Source organism: Lepeophtheirus salmonis, chromosome 1 (genome assembly GCF_016086655.4).
Source record: "Lepeophtheirus salmonis chromosome 1, UVic_Lsal_1.4, whole genome shotgun sequence".
NCBI lineage: Eukaryota > Metazoa > Arthropoda > Copepoda > Siphonostomatoida > Caligidae > Lepeophtheirus > Lepeophtheirus salmonis.
Genome location: NC_052131.2, coordinates 15,270,465 through 15,291,851, shown reverse-complemented (window position 1 = coordinate 15,291,851; position 21,387 = coordinate 15,270,465). Strand labels below are relative to the sequence as shown.

Genomic DNA, 21,387 nt, shown 5'->3' with positions numbered 1-21,387 from the left:
AAAATAATGGAAACCGTCGAGTCCGACCGTCAAATAAGCACTGCCTTGATTTTCAAGAAGATAAATACAAAATGAATCCATTAGAAATAATGGATTCATTTTTACTCCACCTAATAATTCAAACAAATTCATGTATACAATTTATATTATTATGCATATATAAATAATTAAATTGTATATTTATCAATTTGTTTGTATTATCTTTGCTTCTTGTATATCATGTCGTATCATGTCATACTGACAGACCATTTTGGACGGTAGAAAATATTCCATTTAACTTTTAATATAATTTTTGAGAATGAATTCTAATCACAGTTATAGGGTTCCTTAAGCCAATTTTTGAAAAATATTATTATCATCTCAATCTTGGCTCCTCAAATTCATGATCATGACTTATGCCCAGGGCAGGTTTAAGCTAAAGGGCTCTAGAAAAAGAGTTGACACTCAGTAGAAGGAGAGCATTGTGTTTTCTTCTCTTTGCTGATTGGCTTAGAATTGTTTGCTGCTAGCATATTTTATATAAAAATTAAAAAATATGAGTCTATTGTTTCGGACTGCCTAAGTTTTGATCTAAAAGATTATACCGGTATTATTTATGCTGCTGTATCAAGGAAGTCTTCACAAATATATTCATTACAGCGATTTGCAACATTATTAAAACTCAAAAAATTTATGATTTAAGAAATATAACCAAAATCATGGAAAATCTAATTTACAATAAATAGCAAATATATATATTTTAAGACAAAAGTTATTGTATAATATTCCAAAATTTGTATTAAAATGCACGCAAAATTTCTCGAAAGAAGCAAACAGAGCAAGGAGGAATGAGGATAAATGTTTGGGCTAGTAAAAGTGTAAGTATGCGTGAAATTATGCAACACATGTCTTGATTATTGACCACACTTAACTATAATAAATTATTTAACTGTTTTATTTCCTGATAAAATTATTCAAGTTTATAATGTGTAATTCATTTAAATATTTAATATATAATAAGTAAATTCGGTTCTTTTTTTTATTTTTCAAAAATTTAATTTTTAATTGAATTATTAAATAAAAACATAGATTACTTAACATATGTATAAACTATTCACTTTTTAAATCAGGTAATCTCTATATAACAACCATTGTTGCTTGGGATTCAATAAGTTATTTCATTTTTTCGTCAATTTCTTAAAAATAAAAATATAATTTGTCTAGACAGTGATAATACTTCCTAAACGTGAAATATGCATTCAACTTGCCTAGTTCCTTGTTGCCACATTGGTATCGCATCTAGTTGAAACCTGAACCATAAGAGCTATTTAAGATAAAATAAGAACTTTTTCGCATAAATTAACAACATCAAATATGAAAATCAGCTAAACCAATTTATTAAAAAATGATATAAATTTACTCTTGTAATATCTAATGAGTGTTTATATACAATTATTTTTAACATACATGGTAAATTCATAAATAGTTATAAAAAATCTGTTTGTTCTTTTCATTTTAAAGATGAAGATTTTGAAACAGAAACTAAAAAGACGCATCTTAAGAAAAAATGTTATACCTTCTTTAGGGTACAGAACAAATTAAACAAAAGACTACTAATGTTTTAGGTGAGACGTAAATGGGAAAGTGATGAAATAGAATTAATGGCGCAAAACTTTTTTAAGAGAAGATGACTTTTCAAATTTGTTGGAATTTAAACAACAATTAACAACTAACAAAATGTTAGTGTAACTAACAAAAATTATAGTAGATTTGGTGGAAGATGAGGCTTGTATTAAACTTTAGAATAAGATATTTGTAGAAAAATATCATGCATTCAAAATATTATTAAGTTTGTCTTCAAAGTCTTTTTTTCTAAATCTCTTGACTTTATTATTATATCATGTCCTTCATCTTGCCAAATATTTTTTAATGTCCTGTAAATCAGGTCATTACTTTTCTTCTTTTTTGTCTATAATATCCAATAAATGTTTCAATATTATGATGAACATATTCTACAAGCACAAAGTGAAAAAATAAGAGAAATGTCTCTTCATTCTAAAAAAAATAAAAACTCAACATCCAAGCAAAAATAATGAAGTTAAAATCTATGAACTGATTTACCATTAAGTATCAATATTTTTAACAAATATGATCATTGATTACTGAGCACTGATGTTGAATAATTAATTCATATTAGTATTTTCAAATAAAAATAATAATTAATTCATGGTCTAATTTTCAAATAAAAATAATAACTATAGAATTGAAAAATAAATTATAAGTTTATTCTAACATGTTATAATATAGGCGAATTTGTTTACATCGAGTTATCATTCATAAATGTTATCATGAGTTATGCCAATTGAAGTAGATTCATAGCATCTATATATAAATATAATGTAATGAATTAATATCGGAAAGTTATAGTTGAAATCAATTAGAAATGAAAGAAATATCAGCCCATCTTCATTATGTGTCTTCTCTTTCATTGGAGTAGTGACGATAATAACAAAAATATGCAAAAAAATAGACTAATTCATAATTAACATACTGAGTAATCCACATTTGGCTTCTTAATCAATAATTTAAGTTTAAAATTCTAGATATTAAAGTTACATATTAAACCAAATATACTTTTCATATATATGTATATGTTATATTTGTACAGAAGATGTCGAGGCTTTCTTGATCATAAATTCTTGCAAAATGCACATATTACACATATATTCTGCAAGGAAATCAAATTTTGGGTAAGGACCCTTTTAATTCATTATAAAAAGGAGATCAAATCAATTTGGTTAGAGGTGAGATATGAATTACTTAAGATGAAAGCAGCTTCATCAAAAGATCCTATTCTCCAATAGAACATAAATATGATGAACTATGAAAAAATCAACAATATCATTAAAACGTCATGGATATTTCTTCAAAAAATCTTCCTATGATGAGGTTTAATATGAGGTCCTTCCTCCATAACCAGTAATTTATCAAATTCTTGTTACATTCGATGAATAACATCAACATTATTATCGAAGGCCATAGTTTATCCTTTATATGAATCTTAGACTGTAAATAGTTTTATCTCTATTTGTGATGAGGAACATCCTCTTTTTGATGTTGACGGTTTACAACTAACCAATGTTTGATTTGAAATATGAATTATTGTTTCCTGAGCATGATCAATGAAAAAAAACATTCTTTATTCTCCATTGTTCAGTTTAGTATTTGTTTATGAATAAGAATGACGATAGTCCATATAAAACTACTTCTTGTTTGTGTCAAAAAATGAGTTTGTTATTATAGCTTCAAGTATTTATTCTATCATATGGTTTGCCAACCTTTTCCTCTCTAATAATTATTCATAAATTAATTGAACAACGTTAATCCTCAAAATTATCGTGGAAAATAATCAAATCTTTGAGTTTTAAAATTTGAGAAAATTGAATTGAAATCATAACTAAGGCTAAACTAATCATATTTGAAGATATATGATGTTGACGTAACAAGACTTTCTTATATATATTAAATTGTTTCTTTTTTAGGTTTTTTCCCTACACAAAGGCTTTTTCTGCTGGGCACATTAAAAAAACTTTCTTTGACAAATTTTGATGCCTTTCAAACTATTTTTGGCGTGGTACAGGTGATTTTAGTGTAAAAAAGAGGATTTTTCGGACAAAATGGGCCACTTTTAGGCAACTTGTACTATTTAAAATATGATGCTATGGTCAGAAATTTTATTTTTTATATCTTGTTTATCGTCGAACACCTTAGCCTTCATAGCAGAATGTAGAAAAATTAAACCTTATTGAAGTGAAAGTTATTGAAAAAGGAAGGAGTATTATTATTGATAAAACAAGGAAAGTGGACGATATTTTTAACTGATAAACTAAATATTTAAATGAAGTACTTTTTCTGACAGATGGTGTTATATTTTCATTGTCTCCAGCATAAAAAGAATTTATAATAATATGAAAATGGGACAGTTTAAATGTATAAAAAAGTTTTGAGTTGTCTAGATAATTCATGAATTTTATTGAATCTTGGAAAGTAAAACCAACGAAATAAAAAACATATCAGAAGATCTTATAGCCCTTTATCACAGAAGATCAAAACTCTTTAACATTGACAGGGTTAGTGAAAGTAGCTGAAATTCTGAAACACTTTTTCCAAGTCAAGTCTTTAGTCTGTTTCCACAAATCTTAATTCTTGTTAATTTTTATTGAGAACGGTTGGTGTCCTCAGATTTCTTTTGAGTTCATTTCAAGCCCATTCTTATGAAACAGTATCCATAGTATTAAACCTTTTCTTGAAGTCAATACTTATTATTTTCAAGTCCAAACTGAGTTACAAGTCTAAACTATCGAGTTTAAGTCAAGTAGCATGTCTTTAATTTTAATATCGGGTCGAGTTACTTGTCTTAAGTCCAAGGTTCTACTTCTGCATATTAATTTTTGAAGTTAAAGCGTAGTTGAGGGGAAGGTTGGCACATACCCATCGGGGCAACTTGAGTCGTATATAAATAGAAGAACTAAGTAATGTTATTTCTTTTTCGATTTTGTAGTGAGTCAAAAACATCATCTAAATAATAAATGTTAAAATGGTTGCAAATTAGAGGGGCAAAATATGACTCATCAGTTTTTGTCGATTTCATTCTTTTTTTGAAAGAACGGCTTTTAATGTAAATTAGTAGATATATCTTATCACCTTCTTCTTTGACTCGATTAAACAAATTGTTTTAGCTTCATAGATTACATGCACATATATATGCCTACTGCTTATATATGTATGTAGAACAAAATGCAAAATCATATCATGTTATATGTCTATAATAAGTAGGTAAACCAAACAGTTGTTTTGAAGTATGTGACGATGGAGTAACAGAGCAATAATTATTGTTATAATTTGTGAAAATGTACATCAATTTTATAAAAATAATCAAACTTCATGTTTTTCTTAAAAATAGCTGTATTTTATGGTTTGTATCTTTAGAATTCAAGAAATTAGACAAAGGAATATAAAGTAATAATATCCATAGTCATTTTGAACTCCAGTAGAATTTTATCGGCCTAAAATAAAAAGGAAAAAAGATTGTGAATGGTATTTATATGTAAATATGAAAGACACTTACCGCCTTTGGCACGTCCTTTTACGGAGCGAACACTTCTCTCTATAAAAGAATGATTTTGATAATAAAAAAATAACATTTGTTTGCACTATATGAACGTACTTTTAAATGCTCCTAAGGCCATGGGCATGGCAAGAGCAAAGATGGATAAAAGAGCAAAGATGACTTTCAAGTTGAACTGCATTGTTGTAGAATTGACTGATGAATAATATTTGGAATCCTTTACTCTTATATAGTAACTTTGTATCTTACACATACGTGGCTAATTTTTGATTTATGATACCGAACTTTTCATAAAGAGTGAGTTTTTTTTCAAAAATATGTCGTTGTTGAATTAGGTATAATCATTTACTTGATGATGTTCGTTATATTCTTAAAACGACAGTTTGTTTTAATTTATTAACAGAATTACCAAATCGTACACGTATGGAAAAATCTGAAGGAGATAATCGTTTCTGTAAATTTAAAAAGGCTTATGAATTATATAATATGTAATGCAGAAATGATACGAATAAATTTATTAATAAATCATAATATTACACATTTTTTGCAAGTATATTTAGTCTATAACTCAATTTATAAATCGTGTTTCTCACATAAGAACATATGTGAAAATTAGGCAGGTATTGTTAAGCAAATAGTTGTTCATTCTTTACCTTCATATTGAATTATATTTTTGTTCTTCAAATTTAAAATAATTAGCTCTAGTTATTTTTTAAATTGGATTTTAATTTTATACAATTTTAGTTTTTGTCTCTATTAAATTTATTTGAAAATCAATGCTTTACTTAGAAGCATAAAAGCAGTGTAATTATATTTTTATTAACTTCTTATTATTTTAACTTATAATAGGTATCGTAAAGTTCCTATTCTCTAAGGTTCAGTCTTAGGACTGTTCCAATTTGTCCATAGGACTTTCAGTTCTTGGGAGAGATCCTTAAAACTGTCAATTCTTGAAAATGTTGATTTTTATTAAGGCAATGAAGAGATATCAGATTGTATATCTTTTGTTAAAATATTCATGTTTTTATTAAAATTCAAAATAATATGAACATATTTTTATGTTTACGTAATTGTATCTATGTATTATGTACTACTGACTGTTTTATAAAGGAAAAACACTCTCAATTACGTCACACTTGATCAATTTAACCTTATTCATTGACCAACTATTGGGATTGGACTGAACCGCGGTCTCAATCCTAAATAAGTGCGGATATTACCCTACTTATGACTCAAGATATAAATTTTGTATTTCATTAACCATTTAGAGGATAATTTTTCAGAAGATATATTTTTATACGCAGATGATTCGAAAATCATCTGTTCTGATTTAAAATCTGTCAGTAATATCTATACCAAATTTATTAACGGGAATGTAACTTGGAGAATGCTTATCAATGTAAATAATGTGTCCTGCTTCCTTTCTCCAAAAAAGAGTTCATCCGCCCAAGTCTTAAGGTGGTAGATGATTAATTAGACTTATGAATATACATCTCTCGTGATTTGAGATTTAAGAGACATATACACTACATTATAAGGTTTCCTTTTTCCATAATTGGGAAATAAAGAGCAAACAAAAAGACTGGGCCTCACCACTTTGTCTCATAGACGTGCATTTAATGATATCATTACGCTCCATCGAATTTTAAACAAAAAGATAAACCTATCTACTCCAACCTGGATACTAAATAAAAGGCTATCTGTTTCACAAAACGAGACTCTCCACTCACAATACCATCTACCTAAAAAACCAAAGAAGGACATTTTTAAGCCTAGTTTTCATTGCAGATCGACAAGTTCTTTATATTTATGGTTTACTCTATTATGATGAGTTTTTTTATTTGCATTGTCATGCTATTTTAAAAATGTTGATATTTGTATTTAAAATTATTAGCTTTTATTGAGAAAGATAATTTTTATATTTTATAAGCATTAGATATAAGTCAACCTTTATAGCCTTTGTTTATAGCCGCTGGTCGAAATAAATAAAACTAGCCCACTAAAACAACAAAATAATATATTAAATAATTTTAAATAAGCGTTTAGATGTATTGTATTTGTTATTATTTAAACGTACCTACCCTTTTCATATATTATTAATTGGTAGACTTGTGAAAAATATGACATTCGTAGAGGGCAAGTTTTTTTGTGGATACATTGTCAACAGTGTATTTTATTTTTTTAAACTAATATCATTATTATTTTATTCTTGAACAAGGAATGTCGAAATATAAAGTATAAAGTAATTACAAGGGTGTTAAAGATGATGAAACTGAGAATTAGTTGGAGGGTTATAAGAGTAAGTCCTTGTTGGATTTTGAGTATAATTGGAGATATGATCCTAATTAAATATCCAAAGGAAGGGATATTCTATTCATCGTGTGTCAATTACAATACAAAGTTCCTTTATGAAAAACGATTCGTCCACCGGAAATCTTAACAAAATCATTCAAGAAATCAGCAAAATGTAGAGAAGTTAAATCAAATTATTTGCGATTAAACATAACTTTTTAGTTATAAGTTTTATTGTTTCATAAAAAAAGAGCTTTATTAGATAAGTTATCAAATATGTAGCTTGAATGTAAACGTTTAAAAGATTCATTTATTAATTTAAACTACAAATTTTTTCTAAATTGTTCCTAATTAAATATTCAGAAGAAGGGAACCGTGTATCATCTTTATAATGACTTCGCCACTTTTTCATAAAATCCTTCCAACATTCAAATAATTATCGAAGGGCATACTTTCTTCTTGGAGCTTAGTACCCCAATAATCTTTTGTGATGAGGGACTCGCACTTTTTGACAATTTTTTGACTGTTTCACTGAGTATTGTTTGAATGTGAAAAGGGAAAAGGATTGAAAAAGAATTAATAGCGCAAATTTTTTTAAAAGAAAATGACTTTCCAAACTTGTAGGTATTCAAACAACAATTAGGTACATATAAATTGTGTAACAAACAAAAATTAGAGTAGACACGGTAGAGGATGAAGTTTTTAATAAGCTTCAGAATAAGATAGTTGTGAAAATAGATCAAGCATTTAAAATATTGTCCTCGACGGCTTTTCTTCAAAGGATAAGTAGTTTCAACATACACGTTTAATAAGTTTCAGTGTTTAGTTAAATTTAAAAATTCTTCATAATTTGTTTTAATTAAATATTCAGAGGAAGGGATATTTTCTTGACCGTGAGTAATATTTTTGGAAGACTTTGAGCTGCCTTCATCAAATTCTTACAACATTCGAAGAATAACATCCCCATTATTATAGAAAGCCATAATGTGTTCTTTATTTTTGAATCTTAGACTTTCATCTATATTTATGATGACAAACTCGCTCTTTTTGAAGTTGGAGGTTTGATGTTATAACTAAGCAATGTTTGATTATAACTTTAGCCCCGAAACTTGTTGGACCATATTTTCCATGGCTATACGTGTGTCTGGATACAATGATATAACAATGAATAGGAATAATAATTTTCTTAGCATAATCAGTGAAAAAAAACTTTTTTCTTCCGTTGCTCAGTTGAAGATTTGTTTATTAATAAGAATTTCGATAGTAAATATCAAAACTACTTTTTCTTTGCGTCGCAATAATTTTCATTATAGCTTCAAGTATATATTTTTTCAAATCGTTTGGCAAAAATTTTATCTCTGCTAGTTATTCATCACTTAAACATATTGAACACCTTTACCATAAAATACAAAAAATTAAATCTGATTGAAGTAATAGTTATTGAAAAAAAAATAGAATCTTTTTCATAAAATAAGGAGTGGACGGTATTTTTAACCGATAAACTAAATAATTAAATGAAGTATATTTTCGGTCTCATAGTATTATATTTTTGTTGTTTCCAGCAGAAAAGGTATTAATTTTAAGTGGTAAATAATAACACAAAAATGGGACATTTTTAAATATATAAGAAAAGGTATTGAGTCGTCAACATAATTCATGTCCACTCCGTTTATACAATCTTGAAAAGTAAAACTAATGAAAAAATTAAAATAAAGAAAATAACATCAGAAGATCTGAGAAGCCTTTCATCACAGAAGATCAAAGCTTTTAATATTTACAGGGCTGGAGGGAGGGGCATTGCCTTTCCCAATACTTGAAACTTTATTAAATAAAAAAATCTACTTATCTCTTTGAGCTAAATTAGGAACGGTTATTTGAGAATGGTAATTACACCCAATTTTGAGCTCTAACACATTTTTTGAATTTGCAACACATTAGTGTTATATTTCAATAAGTAGCTAAAATTCTGAAACACTTTTTCCATGTCAAGTCTTTAGTCTGTGTCCACAAATCTTAATTCTTGTTAATTTTTATTGAGAACAGTTGGTGTCCTCAGATTTCTTTTGAGTTCATTTCAAGCCCATTCTTATGAAACAGTATCCATAGTATTAAACCTTTTCTTGAAGTCAATACTTATTATTTTCAAGTCCGAACTGAGTTACAAGTCTAAACTATCGAGTTTGATTCAAGTAGCATGTCTTTAATTTTAATATCGGGTCGAGTTACTAGTCTTAAGTCCAAGGTTCTACTTCTGCATATTAATCTTTTAAGTTAAAGAATAGTTGAGAGGAGGTTGGCACATACCAATTGGTGTATATGAATCGTATATAAATAGTAGAACTAAGGTATGGTATTTCTTTTTCTATTTTATAGTTATTCAAAAAACCACCTAATTAATAAATGTCGAAATGGTCGCAAATTAGAGATGGGCAAAATATGATTCATCAACTTTTGTCGATTTTATACTTTTTTGAAAAAACGGCTTTTAATGTAAATTAGAGAATATATCTTATCACTCGATCATTCTTTGACTCGATTAAACAAATTGTGGTTGTTCATAGATTGCTTGCACATGTTTGCCCATTGCTTATATATGTATGTAGAACAAAAGGCAAAACCATATCATGTTATATGTGTATAAAAAGTAGGTAGACCAAACAGTTGCTTTGAAGTATGTTATGTTGTAGTAAAGGAGCAATAATTATTGTTATAATTTGCGGAAAATGTAAAACAGTTTTATACAGAATACTCAAACTTTATGTTTTTTTTTGTTTTTTTTTAAATACGTATATTTCATAGCTTGTGTCTTAAGAATTCCAGAAATTAGACAAAGGGTTATATATGAATAATATCCCCTGTCATTTTGAACTTAAGTTGAAGTCGTTTGGCCTAAAATAAAAAGGAAAAAAGATTGTGGATTTAGTTTATAATTAAATATATAAAACACATACTGCCCTTGGCATGTCCTTTTGCGGATCGAATACTTCTCTTTCCTTGGTGACCTATAAAATAATGATTTTGGCAATAAAAACTAATAGTTAACTACACTATATGAACGTACCTTTATTTACTCCTAATGCCATGGGCATGGCAAGAGCAAAGATGGATAAAAGAGCAAAGATGACTTTCAAGTTGAACTGCATTGTTGTTGAGTTGACTGATGAATATTATTTGGTATATTTTACTCTTATATAGTACCTTTTTATCCTACACATATGTGACAAAGTTATGATAGGCAAGTTCCCATAGAGAGGGAGTGTTTTTGTAGAATAAAGTATAATCATATACTTGGTGATACTCGTTAAATTCTTAAAATGACAACTTTGTATTAATTCATTAACAGAATTGCCAAATGTCATATGTATGGGAAAAAAACGGAGGAGAAAATTGTTTTTATAAGTTACAGAATATTGAAATAATAATAATACACAATTTTTTTACAAGGCTCTTTAGCCAAATGCTCAATTTATCATTTGCCTTTCTCAGGCCGTATTTTTTTAAGGAATATGTTGTTCATTCGTTACTTTCATATTGAAATATATTTTTGTTATGGAAATTAAGAAAAAAAATTGATCTAGTTATTTTTTAAATTGTATCTTAATTTTATACAATTTTTATTTTTGTTTCTACTAAATTTATTTAAAAATCAGTTTTCATATATATAGAAGCACAAAGGCAGTGCAATTGTATGTAATTATCCTTTAATTACTTTAACATAGAATAATTGTAGTGTCGGTCATTACTCTAAGGTCAAATCTAGCCTAAGGACCGTTCCAATCTGCCCATAGCACTTTCAGTTCTTGGGACCAATCCTTAGAATTGTTAATCCTTGAAAATGTCGATAGATATTAAGCCAAATAAAAAATATCAGATTGTATATATTTTTTTTAAATATTAATGTTTTTATTATTATTCAAAATAATACGAACATATTTTAAGTTTACTTAATTGTATCTATGTATTATGTACAACTAAATATTAAGAAAGGAAAAACACTTTCAGTGACGTCACAATTGATCAATTTATCTATATTTAATGACCGAACTAAAACGCTGTCTCAATCCTAAATAAAGGCCGATATTATCCTACTAATGACTAGGGATATTAATTTTGTAAGACTAAAACTAGTTTACTAAAACAACAAAATAAATTATATAATAATTTTAATTTTAATTGTAGTTTAAATTTACATATATTATGCATTTGTTTATTTATAGAGTTCTGAAAAATATGACATTGGACCAGGGTGAGGTTTTTGTAGTTACAGGCTCAACAGTATTTGATTTGATTTATTAAAGTTGATATGATTACTATTTTATTCTTGAGGAGGACGTTTAAGTATAAAATAATCACTAGTGCATTATCGACTATTAGTAAGGCTGAGTACTTGTTGGGGAGTTATATTTATGTGTATGTCTTTGTTCTTTAGGATACACATGAGGGCAATAACTCCCTATCCTTTAATAAGATATGGAATGGGATTTGTATTTAATTCCTTCATCTTTCAGCTGATTTGCAGCTAATTTGTGACAACTATGCTGCCTTCCTCCAAAAGATTCTTCAAATTGTCAGAATTACCTCATTTGACGAACATTTGGAAAAAGCAAGGGTCCCTATTTGGATAAATTCAGCTTGCCGGAATTTTGTCCTCCAAACTTGCTGGATCTGAATCAATTTTTGTCTGGGGTGTGACCAAACAACAATCCAATCGAAGCGCCTGATTAGTCCGACTAAGATGGAATTCCTGGATTTGCCAAGGGACAAAGTGGCGAAGAATTTTTACACTTTTGGACTCGTATGCGCACTGTAATTCTGGCTGAATTTTATTAAATAAAACAAATTAGAAACCAGATGTTTCCAAATGAATTCGAACTAAAGTGTTGAAACAAATACAGCAAAATAAAATATAGATCAATTACATTCTCTTTTTTTATATATCATTTCTTCAAAAACTTATTTAATTGTCAAATATCCAAACTATACCTATATATAAAACTTAAGGATTTGTACAGTGTACAATGTATATATGTAGACGGGTTTCCCTCTTCCCGGGTAATTGTCTTTGTTCGAGAACCCTGGAAACATTTTCTTTAAAATTATTCAATCATTGGATATATCAGGATAATAAACACTGTAAAAATTTAAATATTTTAAAAAGTTAGCCTTATCAATATATTCTTAACACTCATGTTCTTCATTTTTATAATTATGACTCAGAGTTGTTGTTTTAGTGGCCACGAGTCCAAATTTTTTATTTCCTTAGCTCGATCCTATCTGCGAAAAAAAATAGCTAAATAGTAAATGATGAATAAGCTCATTTTTGATTAATTATAGTTAAATGAAGCTTAGTATTAGGGAATAATTAATCCAAGATTTTTGTAGGTGTAAAACCCTCTGACAATTTGGAAACAGGGTATCCCGAGAAAGAACCCATAGTATTGAGATAAGACTGGGCAAGGTTTTTAAAATTGTTTAATTAGTACGCAAGAGGAGGTAAAAAGAGAGAAAACTTGCGTACATAATTTGTACTTTCAGAAAATTATGCCAATGATTTTTTTGAAAACCCCATATCCTGAAAGGGGCAACAAAATATAGACATAAAATTATCGATATTTAAAGAGATAAAGTTTTTAAGAGGATATTTTGTTTTATTAGATAAAAATATATATAGATATAGAATATCTAAACTTTACAAATATGTTTTTTCTAGTTCAACATATTTCATGAGTAATACATTTTTTATTAAAAGTGCTTAACGTCCTTACATGTTAATAATTTTAAATGAGTGTTCCGGCAAACCTCTAACTGATACTCTTTGCACTTCATTTAATTAATAATATCAATAGTATTTATACTTTTTACATACTTCAAGAAGAAAAAATACATCTGTAAAGATATTTAAGAGGGTTTTAGAAAATATTTGTCCATGTCCCGCAATTAACAATAGAAAAATAGGGCTTCCACACAAAGTATATAATTTTAAATAATAGATCATTTCAGAACTATGTTGTTTTTCTAAAAAATAATTGTAATAAGAATTATGATTAAAAAAATAATCAAAATATTATGCATTAAAAAAAAGTTCAATTTAAAAAATAAACATAAATTTTACTTTGACTAAAACAAGACATCCGTACAATTATTGTCTTAAAAAAAAGGAAATAAATTAAAATATAAAAAGTTATTAAAAATCCCCACATCTTTATTTTTTTGTCCACAATAAAACATGCCTTGAGGATGTTCATGACGTTTTTTGGACGAATCCATTACATTTTTATGCGTTTATTTATGTGTGATTAGTAATAGAGATACATTTTTTTCAAATGAGAGGCCATGTATAAATTTTATCACAAAAAAAAAATTCCAAATTATTTAAATACAATTGTTTTCAAAATTAGCTCTTTGTTGGAGAAATTTTGGATCTTGTATTATTTTTGGAGAATAAACTTCAAGACTTCTCATGACCATATAATATATGTGGATCAGTATAAAGAAACTAAAAAGACTGCAGTACAATCAGTCCGGCCCTGATTATTTTTTTCAGTCCTAGAGCCAGTTCTTTTCTTTCCTTTAGGGGCATTACAGCAGCATAAATGACGTAGTTACATTCAGTTTTTGAAGTTCTGTCATAATCTCTTTCAAAGAGACAAATACCAGAAGGTTATAGTTTGAAATGTGTAGGTAGAACTTATTATTATTCGTTCCCGGTATTATTCATTATTCTTTACGTATTAATATTTTTCAATCATAGCGAGGAGGGAAGAAAATTTAAAAAAAAGATAAGAGCTAATAATCGGTCCATTAGACCTTAGAATGGTATAAAAAGATCCGACTGATGAAAAAAAAAAGAGATGACAAGGAAGATGGGGAAATCAGTATTTGGACCTGTCCAACACTAATTCTTGACCGTAATATAACAATCCTTAATTTTTTTATTTTTTGCAAAAGCCTTGTCATGTTGTGTCTCAAAATTAAGCTCTTGATTAGAATAAAACAATTATAATCTTACTATGCAAGAAAACCAAAGAAGATCCAATCATGAGTTTTATACATATGTAGTTATGAGTTATAACTGTTCTTAGAGTAAGCTTAGAAATCTACATACATGTATTTACAGAACAGAATCTTTCATATACATAAATTCTTTATGTACATATGAAGGCATGTAGACATATCTAGGATAATTTATGTTAAAAGAGATCATAAATAACTTAGTTACAGATGAAAAATTCAATTGATATGAAATTTTTTCTACATATTGTTAATTTTTAAACTAAACATATCATTTATAATATGATTTCTAAAAATTGTGTCTCGATAACATTATGTGTATTCTTTGACGAATATTTGTCGTTCATTTCTATCAACAAACTATTTTGATTAATCTTTTAGAAGTCCCATAAATTGCACAAGTAAAAAAAACTTCATCAGAATTAAATCTAGTTATAACTTGATAGATATTATGATTGAAAAGTCATACTTGAGCCAAATTAATTCTCATAAACCAAATGAAGCCTCGAAACCAGTTTTTCTTAGCATGAGTTTGATCAAACTCCAGGATTCGGCATGCCTACTTCCTCTAACACAACTGTCGACCGAGTGACCTGCTTTCAATGCAAGTGTGCCACAACAGCCTTGCATCGATCAGAGCGGAGGGATACCAACATGAAGAAACAAAGGGGGTGGACCCACAATGCGATTGAAAAAAGTTTCTTCTTCGTGTTAGATTTATTCATATAGAAATTACACATAATAACTACAGCCATTCGCATTATTTTTGACGTTATGCTCTGATTGTCCATCATTGATTCCAGGTCATTGACCCACAGGAATTCATTGGCATGAAAAATCTTACCTCCAAAAGTGGCGCAAGTATTAAAAATTGATGTTGAATGTGTAAGCTACGTGCAAAATGTGCCTTGAAGCACAGCATCTTCAAAGAGCTGAATAAGGAAATGGGCTCAGAACTTCTGTACCATTAATCATTCGATGGTTCGATAGTTATGCGTGTGGACTTAGCCCCGATTTTGCGAGAGTATAGACATTGCCACGCAAATTACATAGAAAATTCTGAATTCATTCTCAAATCGGGACACATGCAGATATTTTCGATACTCTCAATCATCTCAATCGACAGATGCTGGGCAGCTGAGTTAACATCATCGAAGTAGAAGAAAACTGGGAGGCATTAAAAAAAGCTACCTTTATGGAAACAAAAGAATACAAAGAATGATACATTTGAAAACTTTCCTCTGCAGGACGATTGTCTTAGTAAGATCGAAGACGTGGCGGGAAATGAAGACATTTATGTATCTGGAGAGCTGAAGTAAGAAATTGCCATGCAATCAAAAGAGCTTACAATGTATCTCAAGGGATACTTCCCCATACCAGGGTCATAGCCAGGCATGGGTGAGACATCCTTTCACGTTTAGTATTGCAACAACAGACGTGAATGAAACAGCAAAATCTTTAACTTCAGAACAACAGCATCTTCAGAACAACAACATTGTCAACGTTTTAGTGTCACTAAATCATACTATATTCTCTTATTGCAAAGGAAGCCTTGGAAATACTTATACTGTTTGTAACAACATATCTTTGTGAGAAATAATTTTCGAGGATCTCAACAAAAACTTTTTACGTGTAAGTATAAACGGAAACTATAATTCAGCAAAAAAAAAATCCCAAAAGTCAAAAATTTCCCATATTTCAGAAGCGAAAATAGGCTTATTTCAATGTGCTCAGAATTTATTCAGGGCAAAGCCGTACTATGTGGCTTCTACATACGATTGTTCCATTAAAATCTGAACCCTTTGAATTTTAAACTTCAAGAAGATATAATTTATTTAACAATAGAATTTCAACAAAATGAATACCATGAATAGATGTAGTCGGAGTCGATGCAGGGGGAGAGTGGTGCCGTTTGACTGTAAATGCGCCAATATTATCCCAATACACAAAAAAGGGAGCCATAAGGATGTTCGTAATTACCGACCATCACAAGCCAGATCTCTCGACTAATGGAGAAGCTCATCAATTGTAAGTGACAACATGTATTCCGAAGTGGAAGTTCTTGTGTTACAAACCTGTTATCATTCTGGGAGTATGTCGCTCGAAGTAGAGTCTCCTCACTGGATACATATGTTTTATACTTTGACTTCAGTCAATGGCATTTTACAAGGTGCTGCATGGTGGGCTCGAACACAAACTATACTGCATTGGGATTGGAAATCGAGAACAGCGAGTTCTGATAAATGTCATTTAATCAGCTTCAATAGGTGTCCCATTTTCTGTACCTCAAGGTAGTGTCCTTGGACATACTGTCTTCTCTGTACATATTAATGACCTGTGTGACAGCCTCGGATCCAAAATATATATGTATGCTGACGACACAAGGCTTATTTGCCACTCAGAAGAGTAGGCCAAACAAGACCTCAGAGAATTTCTGAGGTGGAGCGACCGTTGGAGAGTTCCAGTAAATCTTGAGAAGAGCTCCTTTATGATTTTTCGGGCGGTGCGGTTGAATGCTTGGAGAGATGAAGAATGGGGATGTCTTTAAGGATCTTGGAGTGCTGACATCTTCTACTATGAAATTCAGCACGCACATTTACAATATTGTTAGAAAAGAAAACAGAGGGTTTGGGTTTATTAAAAGGAGTTTTAAAACCAGAAATATGAAGCTGATGAAGAAAATTTATGAAGCATATTTTAAACTATGCTTCTCAGTTGTGGATTCCAATATATAGAAAGGAAATCAGAACTCTTGAAAATGTACAGAAACGCTTTATTAAGACGGTATGCGGTGATATATCCTATGAATTTGGTTTACATCTAGTCGGACTGTGGTTGCTTGAAAAGAGGAGTAAACTTCAGGATGTGGTTATAATGTTTAAAGTTATTAATGGACTGACTCATTGTAATATCAAGCCCAAAGTATGTAGTAAGCAGTACAACACTAGGTTATCTTCCGATTTTTACTTAGTTCAGCAGACGGAAATACTAATTACCTCGAACATTGTTTGTTTTTTAATCGAACTATACGGATATGGAACAGCCTCTCCGAAGAGATGAGAAGAACTTCTTCACTTTGCGGTTTTAAGAGACTTTAAAAAAATAATACACATCTACTTTAATTCCACACCACATTATATCATTTCATTTTACCATATTATTTCATTAGACTTTATCATATTGTTTTATTATACTTTATCATAATGTTTTATTATATTTTATAATGAGTCAACAGTATTGGGTTTTTTTAGCCATTAGTCGAAACCAACCAAATAAATAAATATATTAAATAATGGCATTTAGAAGTATGTAAATAAATCAATGTTATATGTCAATAATAATAACATTAATATTCATATAAAGCTATAAATATGTATTTCACATAAGTTGGAAACATTCCATCAGAAAATATTCAGCCATATGCTTAAATTAAAATTTATTGAATGAAGAAAAATATATTTTTATTGTATGAGAAAAGATTTATTGCTACGACAGTTTTCTCTAATATGTTTATATTTAAATATATAGTATATAATATATGTGTTCATTCTGACACTTCATACAGTTAGAACGATAGAATAATTATATAAATTATTTTAGAATGGACTTTTACATTTTAATACATTTATCAGTTATGTATTTTCAAATGGTTTTACTCAATTCTTATTGTTCATTCTTTTTTCTTTGTACACAGTTAAAATAATTTCAGCTGAATAACTTTTTTCTATACAAATTTGTCATTACCTTTATTGTTTTATGCAACCCTTACTCAGAAAAAAAAGTTCAAAATCCATTGTTAGTTATTTTATCTTCTCTACTAAGAAATTAACATTCAAAAATTGGTAGGAATTGTTTATAGATTAAAAGGAGCTAGTTCTAATTCAACCAATCAACGTTCACAACACTTATTAGGTAGCTTAGTACAAAATACATTTTATATTTTTGTGTTAGTGAGGTAACAGTGAAAAAAAGTTATACGTGATAGAGATTAGTTAGAATTATTAAGCAGAGTGAAGAACACGGCCTTCAGTAGTTAACAATTTTTTTCCTTTAGCTTTTGTTGAGTTGTAAATAACACTGGTCAACCAAATTTAATTTTTTTTTCTTGCATGGACTTTGACGACGTATTCTTATAGAATTTTAGCTGTTGATTCCGAATACATGCTTAGATTTGCCACATCACATCAAGTTTTTGTGACATCTGATATTTAATGTTTGTGGATGCTTACATAAAAAAGCCGATAATGATACCACGTGTTCCTTTTATGTAAGTTTCTTTCTCCCTCTTTGACTCGAGTACTTAACGTGTTTTAATATATATCTCGATATGTGCCAGCTCTTAATTTAGCAATCAATATATCCTTTATTTAATCCAATCTATACCAGTAAAACTCTCATTGGATATTATTTCTTGTATTGCCCTCATTCGGATTTAGTAAACGTTGGAGATTATATATTAAATATTTTTTAAATCACCATCATAGCTGTTTACGAAATCCGAACACATCTGTATAAGTGTATAAGCTAGCCATGTCTACATCCTCATGGAGAAGAAAGTGCTGTAGCGACCCAGATATATTCTGCTATATCTGTGGATGCTTCACTTTATCACCTCAAAGACGGAACATAACTCACTTCGTTAAGAGTGTGTACCTTGCTTATTTTAAAGTACCGCTTGGAGACCAAAACAAAAAAAGGGCACCTCACATAGTGTGCACGACTTGTCTCGAAACTCTGAGATCTTGGTCTCAAGAAAAAAATGCCAAGCTCAAATTTGGTGTGCTGATGATTTGGAGATAACCAACAAACCACCTAGATGATTGCTACTTCTGCCTTGTAAATGTTAAAGGATTTAATAAAAAGAACAAGCGATACATGAAATACCCTAGCATCTCCTCTGCAATACGGCCAGTTCCTCATTCGGACTAAATAACTGTACCTGTTTTAACCAAGTTAGCAGATATTGATGATGAAGCACATACTTCAGTCGATGTTGATGATGAAGAAGATACAGATACAAATTAAACACCATTGGGTTCATTGTTTGGTCAACCTTTTCTGTATAGTCAACCTGAATTGAATGACCTGATTGGAGATTTGAGTTTACCGAAACAATCTGCTGAGTTGTTGGCTTCCAGACTGCAAGAGCAAAACATGCTTGCTCAGGGCATAAGTGTCACATTTTATCGTAACAGAGATGCAGAACTGAGGAAGTTCTTTGAGTCCTACAATCACTTTGTATACTGCAGTGATATTGAAGGGCTTCTTGTGGCTATGGGATTATCTGCATATCATTCAAGTGAATGGGGACTCTTTATTGATAGCTCAAAAAGAAGTTTAAAGTGTGTTTTACTTAACAATGGTAACATATATGGATGTATCCCTATTGGGCACTCAGTCTCCATGAAGGAGGAGTATGGAAACATCAAAATAGTGCTTGAACGATGGAAATACCTCGATCACCAGTGGTTAATCTTTGTGGATTTAAAAATGGTGAACTTCCTTTTGGGTCAACAAGGAGGTTAAACAAAATACCCTTGTTTTATTTGCTACTTGGACAGTAGAGCTGACAAGGATCACTGGGTTAGAATGGAATGACCATCAAGGCATACGTTGTTAATTTGGAGAGAAGAATGTCATTAATGAACCACTAGTTGATCGAAAAAGCATCATCCTTCAACCATTGCACATCAAACTCGGTATTATGAAGCAGTTTGTAAAAGTTCTTGATCACAATGGTGATTGTTTTCAATATATATGTTCAACCTTTCCGATTCTTAGTGATGCGAAGAAAAAGGCAGGGATATTCGACGACCCCTGATCCGAACATTACTCAGGGACATACATTTCATTGAGAGGATAACCGCTGTCGAACCTCGATCGTGGACTGCAGGGTTTTCTTGGGAACAAGAAAAACGACAATTACCAAGAGATTGTGGATGAACTTCTCCTTAGTCTACGAGAGCTCGGGTGCAGAATGAGCATCAAACTGCACTACTTACACGGTCACCTGGACATGTTTCCAGACAACCTTGGAGATGTTAGCGATGAACAAAGTGAGAGGTTCCACCAAGACATTAAAGTCATGGAAGACAGATATCAAGGTCGTTGGGACTCGCATATGATGGCTGATTACTGCTGGAGTTTGATGAGGGATCATTCAGATGCTCTACATAAGAGGGCTTCATCAAAAAGAAGGTTTACCCCAAAAATGAACTACTATGTTTGTCTACAAACAAAAATATACTGTTCCTGCATCTACTAGTTTGATATAACATTCTATGTTTGTAATAATATTGAATTTTATCAAATATGTCTTAGTACTTTCATGTTTTGTATTTTTTAGTTTTGTATGTTTAAACAAAATTAGATTGTTGTGTCTTGTATTGAAAAATAAAATAATACCTTTTAATCAACCTATAGTTCAAAAACATCATTTGATAACCAACAACTAGTGACACATTGAAATCAGCAGCCAATATGCAAAGAAAATCATTAAAAAAAAAAATAATGTAATATTTTTCTCTCGTAAATAAAGGATTTTGGGTATGTGTTGTAGTATTTTTTCATCACCCCGTTATTCAAAAACTTGATGTGATAGCAAAAACTAATGACAGATTTGGAATTAACAGCCAAAATGGAGTTAGATTCTCTTTAAACCCCCCATACAAGAAAAATTGTGTTGGCCAGTGTAATTCTTGAATAGTAATTATATAGTTGAAAAGAACTGGCTCAACACAAACCAATTATTTTGGGCATTTTTCTGCTTCTTTGGAATTTTTATACACAAAAAGATGATAGATGAGAAAAGAAAAACACATTTTTTAGTAAGCTGTTTATAGAAGTAATCTATAATATCAAGATATCCGGTGACAAAATTAAAACTTGATTTATTTTAAGCCATCTTTTAACAAAATTGAATAAAAAGTTAAAAGTAGTCGGGATGATTTTTAAACTATATTTTTGATTTGTAACAA

The 21,387-nt window shown here is 29.7% G+C and overlaps 1 protein-coding gene and 1 long non-coding RNA gene across 2 annotated transcripts in view; one reads left to right on the top strand and one right to left on the bottom strand.

Moving 5' to 3' along the window:
• The window catches only part of LOC121117702 (uncharacterized), a 91,886-nt gene that overhangs the window by 35,561 nt on the left and 34,938 nt on the right, over positions 1 to 21,387 (top strand). The window lies entirely within an intron of this gene.
• Positions 4,927 to 10,604, bottom strand: LOC121117717 (uncharacterized). The gene is made up of 5 exons (XR_005864226.2): positions 10,461 to 10,604; positions 10,354 to 10,401; positions 5,207 to 10,288; positions 5,108 to 5,146; positions 4,927 to 5,045 (listed from the first exon to the last, which is right to left on the bottom strand). It is a non-coding gene; the product is annotated as an uncharacterized lncRNA (long non-coding RNA).